Source organism: Crinia signifera, chromosome 7, assembly GCF_055691185.1.
Source record: "Crinia signifera chromosome 7, ASM5569118v1, whole genome shotgun sequence".
Classification (NCBI taxonomy): domain Eukaryota; kingdom Metazoa; phylum Chordata; class Amphibia; order Anura; family Myobatrachidae; genus Crinia; species Crinia signifera.
The window spans coordinates 64,084,882-64,096,447 of NC_139223.1; positions in this window are offsets into that span (position 1 = coordinate 64,084,882).

The following is an 11,566-nucleotide window of genomic DNA, read 5'->3' on the forward strand; positions in this document are numbered from 1 at the left end:
ATAGTCTGTTTAGCTTTTTGTTTCCTCTATTTAAAGGACTTCACTTTTTTATGTCATTTGAACTGTACAAATGTTAGCACTTCCAGCAGAGATGGCTAATGACAGATTTAACATTGATGGTGCCATTTGTGCTTTACATTAATGACCATCATAGAGCAGGATGCAGCTGGGAGGAAGGAAACCCAGACACGGGACAATTGGAGAAGGGGGTGTGACCATGATACGGGCAACATTAGGCAGGGGTTTATTGGCAATAGAACCCACAAGGGAAATTACTGGCTGGCTGAAACGAGGTTAGAGGGTGACAGACTGGTGGCAGGGGGTAGAAGGCTGGCAATGTGGTATCTAAAGGGGTCACTTTTTTGATGTTTTTCCATGGCCACTTTAAATTAACAATCTTCCCATGACACCAGGGAAAGGCATTGTAGTGGAATTAGCATACATTTGCAGACATAACCGCAGGAAAAGACACAAGTACGGCTGTAACTGTGCCAAACTCAGAATCAGGACCTATGAGGAGGGATCCCACTACTTCAATAGACCTCACCCTCTTAACAGACCCCGCCTCCAGGAGGGCTGCTTCCTGATGTTTCCCGGGCTGGATTTCTATCCCAATCCACTCCTGCAGGGACTTTAGATTGGTGTCCTCCTGCAGGGGCTCAGGCGTATCATTTTCACCATTTTCATTGTTATCATTCAATTTGGAACTGTTGAACCACTTAAAGCAGCTAAACCAGCCAATACAGCTTGCCATGACTAGTCATCTGCTCTGTCAAGTGTATGAATGTCCATGTTTTTATGCAGAAGACTGATAGTTCTTACAAACAAGGCAGAACTTCATCCTCCATATAACTATCCTCTGACTCTGAGTCATCATCTGACTCCAACTTTAATCCGTCCTCTGTTTCATCTGGAAAACTATCAGTATCATAGAGTGTTTCCAGGCTATCAGCCTACTGCAAGGACTTTGAATTGGTGTCCTCCTGCTGGGTCTCAGATGTATAAATTTCAAGATTTTCATCATTTTAATTTTCATCATTCATTTTGTAACTGCTAAACCAGCCAAAACAGCTTTCCATGACTAGTTGTCTGCTCTGTCAAGTGTATGAATGTCCATGTTTATGTTTGAGGTTATATTTATAACCTCTGTTTGGGCAAGTCCGGTCCGGACTTGGCTGGCCGGATAAGATAGGACACTTTAAACTCCACGTCACCCTAAATAAGGCTTGCCTACCCTCCTGCATTCAGCGGGAGGCTCCCAATTTTTTATTTAGCCCCCCACGCCCCAACAAACCTTACTCATCCTCCTGTTTTTTTTTTTAATCATAAATTTTTATTGAAAGTGTTGAGAAACAATACAATATCAAATACAAAGGTCACAAGAGCAGCAAACAAACATGCGGTTCTTTGGGGGTATTGTTGCAGGATATCCAGAGAGTACGGCCCAAGGGAGATTTGTACATGGAGTAAAATAAAAAGGGAGGATAAAGGAGGAAGAACACATATAAAGTGTCAGATGGGTTATACGGGGAGGAAGAGGGGGGAAGAGGGGGGAAGTGTTGGGAGATGCAGGGGGTGAAGATATGATGTAGGGGTTGGGTAGTATGGGTTTAAAATGATCCTAAGGGGAGCGAGGAAGGCCAGGATTGGGGGGGAGCTAGATGTATAGCAGTAGACGGACATACAGTCAGTCTCAAGCAAGTCCAGGGAGAGGGAGGCTTCTTGAAGCATACCATGGTTCCCATACTTTGTGGTACCTCTCCACTGTGTTATTTTGGAGGCTAGTTATATATTCCATTTTGGAGACATACCAGATTAGATTTAGTAATTCTTGATAGGATGGGGGAGCAGGCTTTTTCCAAGCCTTAGCGACCTGGAGTTTAGCAGCACAGGTGATGTGGAGAATCAGTTTGTTAGAGGGAGTGGGTATTTGATCGACTGGGGCGCACAGGAGCATTGTGGGTGTGTTTAGGGGGGGGGGGGGCAATCTGGTAGAGCTGAGTTTATGACAGACTGGACCATGACCCAAAATGGCCTAATACGTGGACAGGTCCACCAAATGTGGAAGAAAGATCCTTCGCAACCGCATAGTCGCCAGCACGAGTTGGGGAACGAGGGGTACATAGTGTGTAGGCGAGTAGGGACTAGGTACCACCTAGTATAGATTTTGTATGAGGTTTCCTTAATAGCTACGCTAATAGAACACTTAGAGATAGTCAGACGAATCGTATCCCATGTATCCTTTCCCAGAGAGGTCCCCAGGTCTGTTTCCCAGGCAATTTCATGGGGTTCTAAGGAGGGGCTATCCAAAGTGAGAATAGAGTGATATAGATGCGATATGATACCTTTATCCAGAGGTCTGTGGGAGCATAGACTTTCCATAGGTGTGGGGTTTCTGAGAGGGCCAGATTCCGAGAGAGAGGAGGTGACAAAGCTCCGGATTTGGAGGAACTGGTAGAAAAGGGAGTGAGGAAGGTGGTGTTTCTCCTGGAGCTCGGCAAAGGAGGACAGTGCATTCTTGTCCTGAACATGTCTGAAGCGAGTTATGCCTGCTGCGGACCAAGTAGAGGCCATATGCAAGGATTGTCTGGGGGGGGGAATGCGGGGTGCTGCCAAAGAGGGGTCTGTGGAGAGGGATAAGTGTAAAAGGAGATCTTGGTGACAAGCATGTCCCAGATGTTGAGGGTAAGGGATATTGTGGTCACAGATAGAGCTGATGCTGGTCTGTGTTGGCGTGGGACCCAGGGAAGATGGGAGATAGAGAGCACATCAGCGAGATCAGATTCCATATCAACCCATCTTTTTACATTCCGGGGAGAGTGACATGCGACCATTTGACTGAGCCTGGACGCGTGGTAGTATTTAGAGAGCATAGGGAGGCCCAAGCCGCCCGTGGATGGGTTCTTGGATAGGATCTCTCGGCGAATACAGGGTTTTCTGGAATTCCAGACAAATTTACAGTAGGAGGCTTGTAAGGAGGTGAGGCCTCCCCTCGGGACGGCGATGGGAAGGGTCTGGAACAGATAGAGGAATTTTGGGAGTAAGGACATTTTTATGACATTTATGCGGCCTATCCAGGAGATGAAAAGTTTACGCCAGCGTGTGAGGTCCTGTTCGATGGCCCGAAAGAGAGGAGGGTATTTGGATTTGTATAGTCCAGCATAGGTTTTTGTCAGGTGGATACCCAGATATTTTATGGAGTCTCTTCGCCATGTAAAGGGGAAGTTAAGTTGGAGTCGGTCTAAAGTAGGTTTAGGGATGTGGATGGGGAGCGCCTCAGATTTATCATGGTTCATTTTATAACCTGAGAAGTGGCCGTAAAGGGAGAGTTCTTGGAAAAGGTTAGGGAGGGATATGAGGGGGTTGGTTAGGGTTAGGAGGACATCGTCAGTGAAGAGGGAGAGTTTGTATTGGGAATTACCGACAGAGATGCCTGAAATGTCTGGGTTGGATCTTATCCGACTGGCTAGAGGCTCGATGACTAGAGCAAATATAAGTGGTGATAGTGGGCAGCCCTGTCTAGTCCCGTTTGTTATACTGAATGATTCTGAGGTTATACCTCCCGCTGAGACTGTTGTGGAGGGGTTATAGTACAGGGCTTGAATGCCCTGCAAGAATTGTCCTTGGAAACCAAACTTGCGCAGGGTGTGAGTCAGAAAAGGCCAGGAAACCCGGTCAAAGGCTTTTTCTGCATCTAAAGCCAGCAATAAGGAGGGGAGCTTAAGAACATTAGCGTGGTGGATTAAATTTACTGTTCGTCTGGTGTTGTCTAGTGCTTGCCGCGTTGGGACAAAACCTACTTGGTCAGGGTGGATGAGGGAAGGGAGAATGGGGTTGAGTCTGTTGGCAAGTATCTTGGCAAAAAGTTTCAGGTCTGTGTTTAAAAGTGAAATTGGGCGATAATTTGAGACCAGCTGTGGGTCTTTGCCAGGTTTAGGTATGACGATAATTACAGCTCTAGTGGTGTCTGGGTGAAAGTATTCACCTTCTAGAATTCGGTTAAAGGTAGAGGAGAGATGGGTAATGAGGGTATGTTGGAAAGTTTTGTAGTAGGAAAAGGTAAATCTGTCAGGGCCAGGTGCTTTGGAGAGTTTCTGGGACTTAATAGCAGCTGTGATCTCGTCGGGGGAGATGGGGATACATAAAGTAGAGGAGGTGGATGGGTCAATCTCAGGGAGGGAGCTAGCAGACAGATAGTAAGGTAGTGTTGTCGAGGTGGGGGAAGTAGAGGGGGATGAGCAGGGAGAATTATATAGTTGTTTGTAAAATTCTTTAAATATCTTGTTGATGTCAGTAGGGTGGTAACATGTGGCACCAGCTGGGTTTTTAAGAGAGGAGATAGCCGAGCGGGCTTTTAGTTGGTTGGCTAGCAGGGTGTCGGCTTTGTTACTTTTTTTTAATAAAAGCGCTGATTTAACCAGCGGAGTGATTTATCAATTTTCTCTGCGAGAATTGCGTTAAGGGCTGTTTTTGCCGCAGTTAACTGCTTGTAGTTTTCAGCAGTCGGAGAACGTTTATGACGTGCGTCCAGATGGGAGACCTGTTCTAGGAGGGATTGGAATTTTTGCTTCTGTTCTTTGTTTCTATGGGAGGCATAGCTAATGATGCGACCTCGGATAACTGATTTATGTGCTTCCCAGACTAGAGGGGTACATCCGTGGTCATTAGTGTTAAGGGAGAGGTAATCTTGCAGGGCCTCCTTTATCTTGGTTTGGAAACTTGGGATCTTCAGCAAAGTTTCATTTATACGCCAGGACGGCCTAGATGCAGGTGTGTCTAGAAGGTTGAAGGAAGAAGTAAGAAAGGAGTGGTCGGACCAAGAGTTGGGGATAATGGTAGAGTTGACTAGATGGTTAGAAGCCAAAGGGCCACAGAAGATTAGATCAATTCTCGAGTGGGAGCGATGCGGGGGGGGGGGGGGAGTATAGTCTCTATAGGAGGGATTTAGAACACGCCAGGTATCAGTGAGGTTTGTCTCCCTAACGTGTTTTGTTAGGGAGCGAGAGAGAGGGTCCAGGCGGGTATGGGGTTGCGAAGTGGATTTATCTAGAGTTGGGTCTAGTACACAGTTGAAATCACCACCCAGGAATAAGTAGCCCATCTTTTAAAGAAAGATTTAAAAAAGCGCTGTTGACCTGTGTTGGGGGCGTATACATTAGCAAAAGTAACCTCCGTGGGACCCAGTCGACCAGTTGCGATGATGTATCTACCGTCCGTGTCCTTGAACATGGAGTTTAGTGAAAAAGGCAGTCTGTTATGGATTAAAATAGCGACTCCATTATGTTTGGTTGTGCATGAGTAATATAACACAGTGGAGAAGTGTCTAGAGTGCAGAGAGGGATGCGCAGGTTCCCGGAAATGAGATTCCTGAACTAAGACTAGGGGTGAGATTTAATAGGATGAGATATTCAGAAAGTGAGAGATTTGGGAAGAAATCTCGGTACTTATGTAGTATCTGGGCGTCCGATTTAGAAATCGGATCGGATCGCATCGCATCGCATGCGACCAAATCGTATGCGATGCGATGGTCAAGATTTTTCCATAGGATTCAATGTTAAAATGGTCTGAGTCCATTTTAACATAGAATTCAATGGGAAAAAGGGGTCCTTTTCCTTTCCCCACTATCCAAGTGGGCATGGAGACGGATATAAACCTGTGGCGAGCGTAGCGAGCCACCGAGCCCGAAGCGTGGCGAGCGTAGCGAGCCCCGCGAGGGGACACAGAATACTTTTTAAGAAATATGTGTCCCCTCGCGGGGCTCGCTTCGCTCGCCACGCTTCGGGCTCGGTGGCTCGCTGCGCTCGCCACGCTATGTAAAATCAACTCTATGCCCACTTGGATAGTGGGGAAATGAACAGGACCTTCTTAACATTGAATCCTATGCAAAATCGCATCGAATCGCATCGCATCTGATTGTATGCCTTAAGGTAAGGCATACAATCACAAAATCGGACGCCCAGATACTACATAAGTACAGAAATCTCCAGTTTTTTTAAAGTGGCAATCATTTACACTGCGAAACCAGTTCTATTTTGAAGTGTAAATGATTGCCGCTTTAAAAAACTGGAGATTGCTTACCAAATCTCTCACTTTCTGAATCTCTCATCCTATTAAATCTCACCCTACATCTGCCTTCAATGTTTGAATAGTACGGAATAGGAGAGACCGTTTTCGAGGAGTGTTTAGGCCCCTCACATTCATGGAGGCAATGGTTAGTGGCATCTGTGCTTAGAGAGGGGAAGAGGGGGGAAAGGGAACTATGGAAAAGTAGAGTTAAAGAAAATTAAATAAAAGAGAAAAAAAAAATGATTTGTGGAGAGAGAAGAAGATAAGGGGTAGCGTGAGTGTGTGTGGGGGGGTCTTGATGAGCCAGGAGGAATAGGTCAATTAAGTATCAGGGAGTGGGATAGCGTTGTTTAAGAGGTAAGACTAGGTACGTAGGGATGGGAGGAGGTTAGGACTGGGTACATATCCTCTGTAAAGGGAGGGGGTACTCAGCAGTTAGGACAGGGATGTCCAGAGAGGTGAGGACTTTGTGAAGTGGGGTCACCTCTGGGGAGGGATGGGAGGAGAAAGGGAAGTGCAAGTAAAAGGGGGGTGCGAAGGAGTGTGGGTGGGTGGCCACAGCCCCTGAGTGCAGAAGGGGGGTATGAAGTGCAAAAACAGTAAACAGTGAAACAACTAGTATTGAGGACAATAAAGGGTACAAGGAGTTTAAGGCGACTGGCGAGAAGCAAGGTGGAGTTTGACTCCAGCTACCTAGTGTGCCGGCGCCCGGCCCCAGCCCGCTCCAGCCGTCTCGTGGGTCACCTCATTGTCAAGATATAGCATAAACATCCTAGATAATGTGTACTATGTTGGGTGTAATAAACATAAATCTGAACATACTACATAAACATGCTATAGTAAACCAAATGTGAAGCGAATACTTATGATTAATTCTAAGCAAGATTAGAGCCCTAAAAGGCAGAGCAAAACTAAATTATGAGGGAGATCTATTCTTAACATGGTGCAGAGGCGCTCTCAGGGGAGGGAGTGGACTCCTCCAAGTGTGAGAGTAAGTCTTTGCATTCTCGCATATCTCTAATGAGAACAGTCTTACCATTGAGGTCCACAATGAGTTTAAATGGGAATCCCCAGCGGTACCGGATGCCTTTTTCGCGGAGAGCCATAGTGAGGTCTCGGAAATCTCTCCTTTTGGCTAGTGTGAGTGGAGCAAGATCTTGGTAGAATTGGAGTTTAGAAGATTCGTAGATAATGGGTGTTTTCCCTCTGGTTGCCAATAGGACAAGTTCCTTATCTTTGAAGCTCAAGAAGCGGATGACTACATCACGGGGTGGGTCGTTGTCTCGTGGTTTTGGTCGAAGCGCACAATGTGCTCTCTCCAAAGGTAGCTTTCGGGATCCAATGTCGGGGGTCAGGAAGGAGAAGAGGCTGTGGAGATAGGGTTCTAAAGCTTCTTGAGTAACAGATTCGGGAATATTTCTTATGCGGATGTTGTTTCATACGATCCCTGTTCTCGAGATCCTCATTTTTGGTGCGGAGGTCATTTAGTTCGGAGATGAAGTGGTCCATATCCCTGCCCGTGTCATTCAAAGACTTCTGGAGACCATCTTGACGGGATTCTAGCCTATTGGTTCTTGCTGCTAGAGAAGATATATCGGATTTAATGGAGGCAACTGCTTTATCCAATTTGGTTTCAAGTGAGTCTTTGAAGTCGGTGATGAGGGATTTGGACAATATATAATTTTCAAATGTTGTATTCTTATCTTTTTCTAGTAAAGTGCTGCATGCCAAATAGGGAAAAAGTAAATGATAGACAATAAGAAAAAACAAACAAACATATAAATAAAAAAATAATAATAATAAAATACATATAAATATATAATAAGCAAAAGTTTTTTATTTTTATTTATATGTTTTTTTTTTTTTTTTTTTTTTCATTTTGTCTATCATTTACTTTTTCCCTATTTGGCACGCAGCACTTTACTAGAAAAAGATAAGAATACAACATTTGAAAATATATTATGTCCAAATCTCTGCTTTATTTAAGAATACATTCAAGTCAGGAGCGATACACACATACAGCCCAATGAATGGAGAATACAATCTACATCTGGCAGAATCCCCTCTGGTGAGGATCAGGAATTAACCGAAGTTGTGCTACCTCATATCCGGCAAGTGGAACGCATAAACACGGAAGATAGTCACTTCCGCAATGCACCAAAGCCGAACTTCCAGTTATGTGACCCGTACCGGCATTCAGTGAAGACGCTAGGAACATCTAGAGGAAGCGCACACACAGCCCCTTTTAACTTATGTGATATAGACAGAGGGGATCCCCATCAACCTATGTTTTCATTGATGTTTTATTAAGCAGCTTTTTAGCATTATAGGCGTTGCATTGGGTACACACAGACGCTCACCGGAAGTACCTGTTCCGGAACCGGAAGTACCATGAGGACAGGGTATTTAAGCAGATCTGATCAGTGACAAATCCCATCTTGAAAAAGGGACTTGATGTCCCGAAACATGTCGATTTGAGGAGCCTGTCACTGTCTTTTATCAACCCCAAGGAAGGTTTTAAGGTAAGAGCTGAAGAGTGGCTGATAGATTCAAACCTTGGAGTTTGTCCGGATCAAACCTAAGTGTGCGGACCGACAGTCACCTCAGAACCCCACCATATCCTCCTTTTTATATTTGTGTTATTTTAAAACACTTGTTCTAGCGAATAAACGTGATTTTGTTACAAAGAGAAGTTGCAAAGACACCTTTATGAGAGCAGAACGCTTCAAAACATCGTGAGTACGGGTACGCTACCCACATTATAAGTAAAGAAACCGTTAAAAGTATGAACGCATCTAATATGTGTAAGTGAGGTACGCAACTATTGTTCATGCACCACTGTTTAAAAAGAAAAAAAAGGGATACACCCACAGATATACACATTGCTGTATTTTATTTTTCATATCCGCATATTGAAATATCGACTACATGAGAATCACCTATTCAATCTTTGAAGGATCCTAAACAAAGCAGATCATAAAAAGGAAGTATTAAAATACACCTTTTTTTCTTTTACTCTCCTGGTGTCGGCACAAGGGAAGCGCTAAGTTTGGTTAACCACCCTTTCTTATAACTGTCCCAGTGAGGATAGTCAACGGTGCGTTGTTTAATGGTGATGGTGGGTGGCTGTGTCTCCAACCTCCAGGGGCATTGGTCATGCTAGGAGCTATCTAGAAGGAGACTGAGGGCGGAGAATCTATGGACCTTATTCTGGTCCAGTTTTTGTACTGCGCATGCACATTTCTGCACATGTGCAGTGTGCGAGCGGCCACGACAAACATTGTGGCCGTAGGGTGTGTGTGGGGTGTGTGTGTGTGTGTGTGTGGGGGGGGGGGGGGGGGGGGGCGGCGGTTAGTCGTGCCCATGGGAACGCCCAGCGTTTCATGGGCGTTCCCATGGAAATCATCCTGTGACGTGGGTGCCGTCCAGCTGACATCACCTGAATATAAGTGCTTGAGATACAGTACAAAGATTACCTTGCTGGTGTAAATGCCCTGTACATATCCACCAGATGTATCCAGGCCTCTCGGACCTCTCCTGGAGATGTGGTCAGGCATCTGGTATTCCACCCAACCATTGGTGGCTGTCGCCAAAGCTAAGCTACTTTAAGAAACCTGTCTGAGAAATCTCAGAAATTTTACTGAGCACTTGCTCCCAGACACACCAAGGCTCTGGTTTCTCAATTTAATATTTATGCCCATCTCACAATTTAAGAAATCATTACCCTACCATCAATGCAGCAAGAGCTGTTAACTCCATTCTCTCAGTGGTTCCAGAGAACTGATCCCACATCCTGTTCAAACATGTCCTCTTCAGCCTCCACAACTTGTTTTGCTTGGCTCGATATCAAAGAAACACTGAATTATACACCACACTTTGCAGGCACTTATGCTAGTATGTTTTAATAAATATGGTGATAAACCAGGGCAGCATGGACAGTGTAATGTTTAGCATTACAACCTCACAGCATAAGGTCATGGATTCGATTCCCACCATGGCCCTTACTATGCGGAGTTTGTATAGTCTCTCTGTGCTTGCGTGGGTTTACACTGCTTTCCTCCCACAATCCAAAAATATACAAGTAGGTAGTTGACTCCAAACTAAAACTAGAATGAATGTGTGTATGTGGTAGGGAATATAGATGGTTATGGTATATTATCTACTATCGGGATGCGGTCATCTATTAGAATGAACTTAGGTCTACAGTCATTAGGTCGACCCCACTAGGTCGACTGGCAGGAAGGTCGACCTGACAAGGTCGACATGGGCCAAGGTCGACATGACTTAAGGTCGAATTTGCATAAAGGTCGACATGAGGAAGGTCGACTGGTCATAAGGTCGACATGGGTTTTTCACTGTTTTTTGAGCCGACATGTGCCGACAGGCGGTATTTCATGCCCTACCATCCACTAGGGCGTGGTGGGAGAATAAAATAGTGTGCCGAGCGCAGCGAGGAACCGTGCCCGAAGCATTGCGAGCGAAGCGAGGGTCCGATTCTCATTGCCAACTGTGCCCATGTCGACTGTGTCGACATTCGGATAATAAAAAACAGTGAAAAACCCATGTCGACCTTATGACCAGTCGACCTTTATGCAAATTCGACCTTAAGTCATGTCGACCTTGGCCCATGTCTATCTTAACTCAGGTCAACCTTCCTGCCAGTCGACCTAATGACTGTAGACCTAAGTTCATTCTGACAGATGTCCCGATTCCCTACTATCTACAGTCATATGTTCAACCACTAATAGTTGATAGTCAAAAGGTTGACCGGCTAAATGGACATGGAAATGGTAGACATGCATTTGCATGTTTTTGGTTGTCTAACAAACAAAAAATACATAAAGATACCGTGATAGAATTGCTGTGGCCCAAAAGTGTGAGAGTTGGGGTACGCATTTGCATCTATAGTCCCAAAAATATACAATTATGGGATTAACACTACTTCACAGAATGTGATTTTGGGTATGCAATTGCACATATCATCTAAAGATACCTTTTATGACCTGGTCTATTTGATTTTATGCTGCGAGTTTGGGATAAAGAAACTGCTAAATGTGTATTCGAATATGATCAAGTGTGAGTAGGAAACACCCATTCTCCACATTCTGTCCTATGAAATATTATTGGGGTTTAAAGACAGTTGAATGTAGATTATTCTGAGAGAACTTCCAGAGGAGTATCATTGGGGCAGATGTATTAAGCCTTAACAAGATATAAATTCAAGTGTGATAAGGAGAGATAAACGTCCAGCCAATCAGCTCCTTACTGACTTTTTTCAAACACAGCCTGTACCATGACAATTAGCAGGCGATTGGCTGGACGTTTATCTCTCCTTACCACCCTTGGATTTATCTCTTGTTATGGCTTAATACATCTGCCCCATTGATCCACATCAGAAGAGGTTCCACACATTAGGTTCCACACATTACTTCAATAAGATAAATATTGGTATTTATTTTAACACACTTTGCGGATATTCACGAAGGTTTGGTATATATGG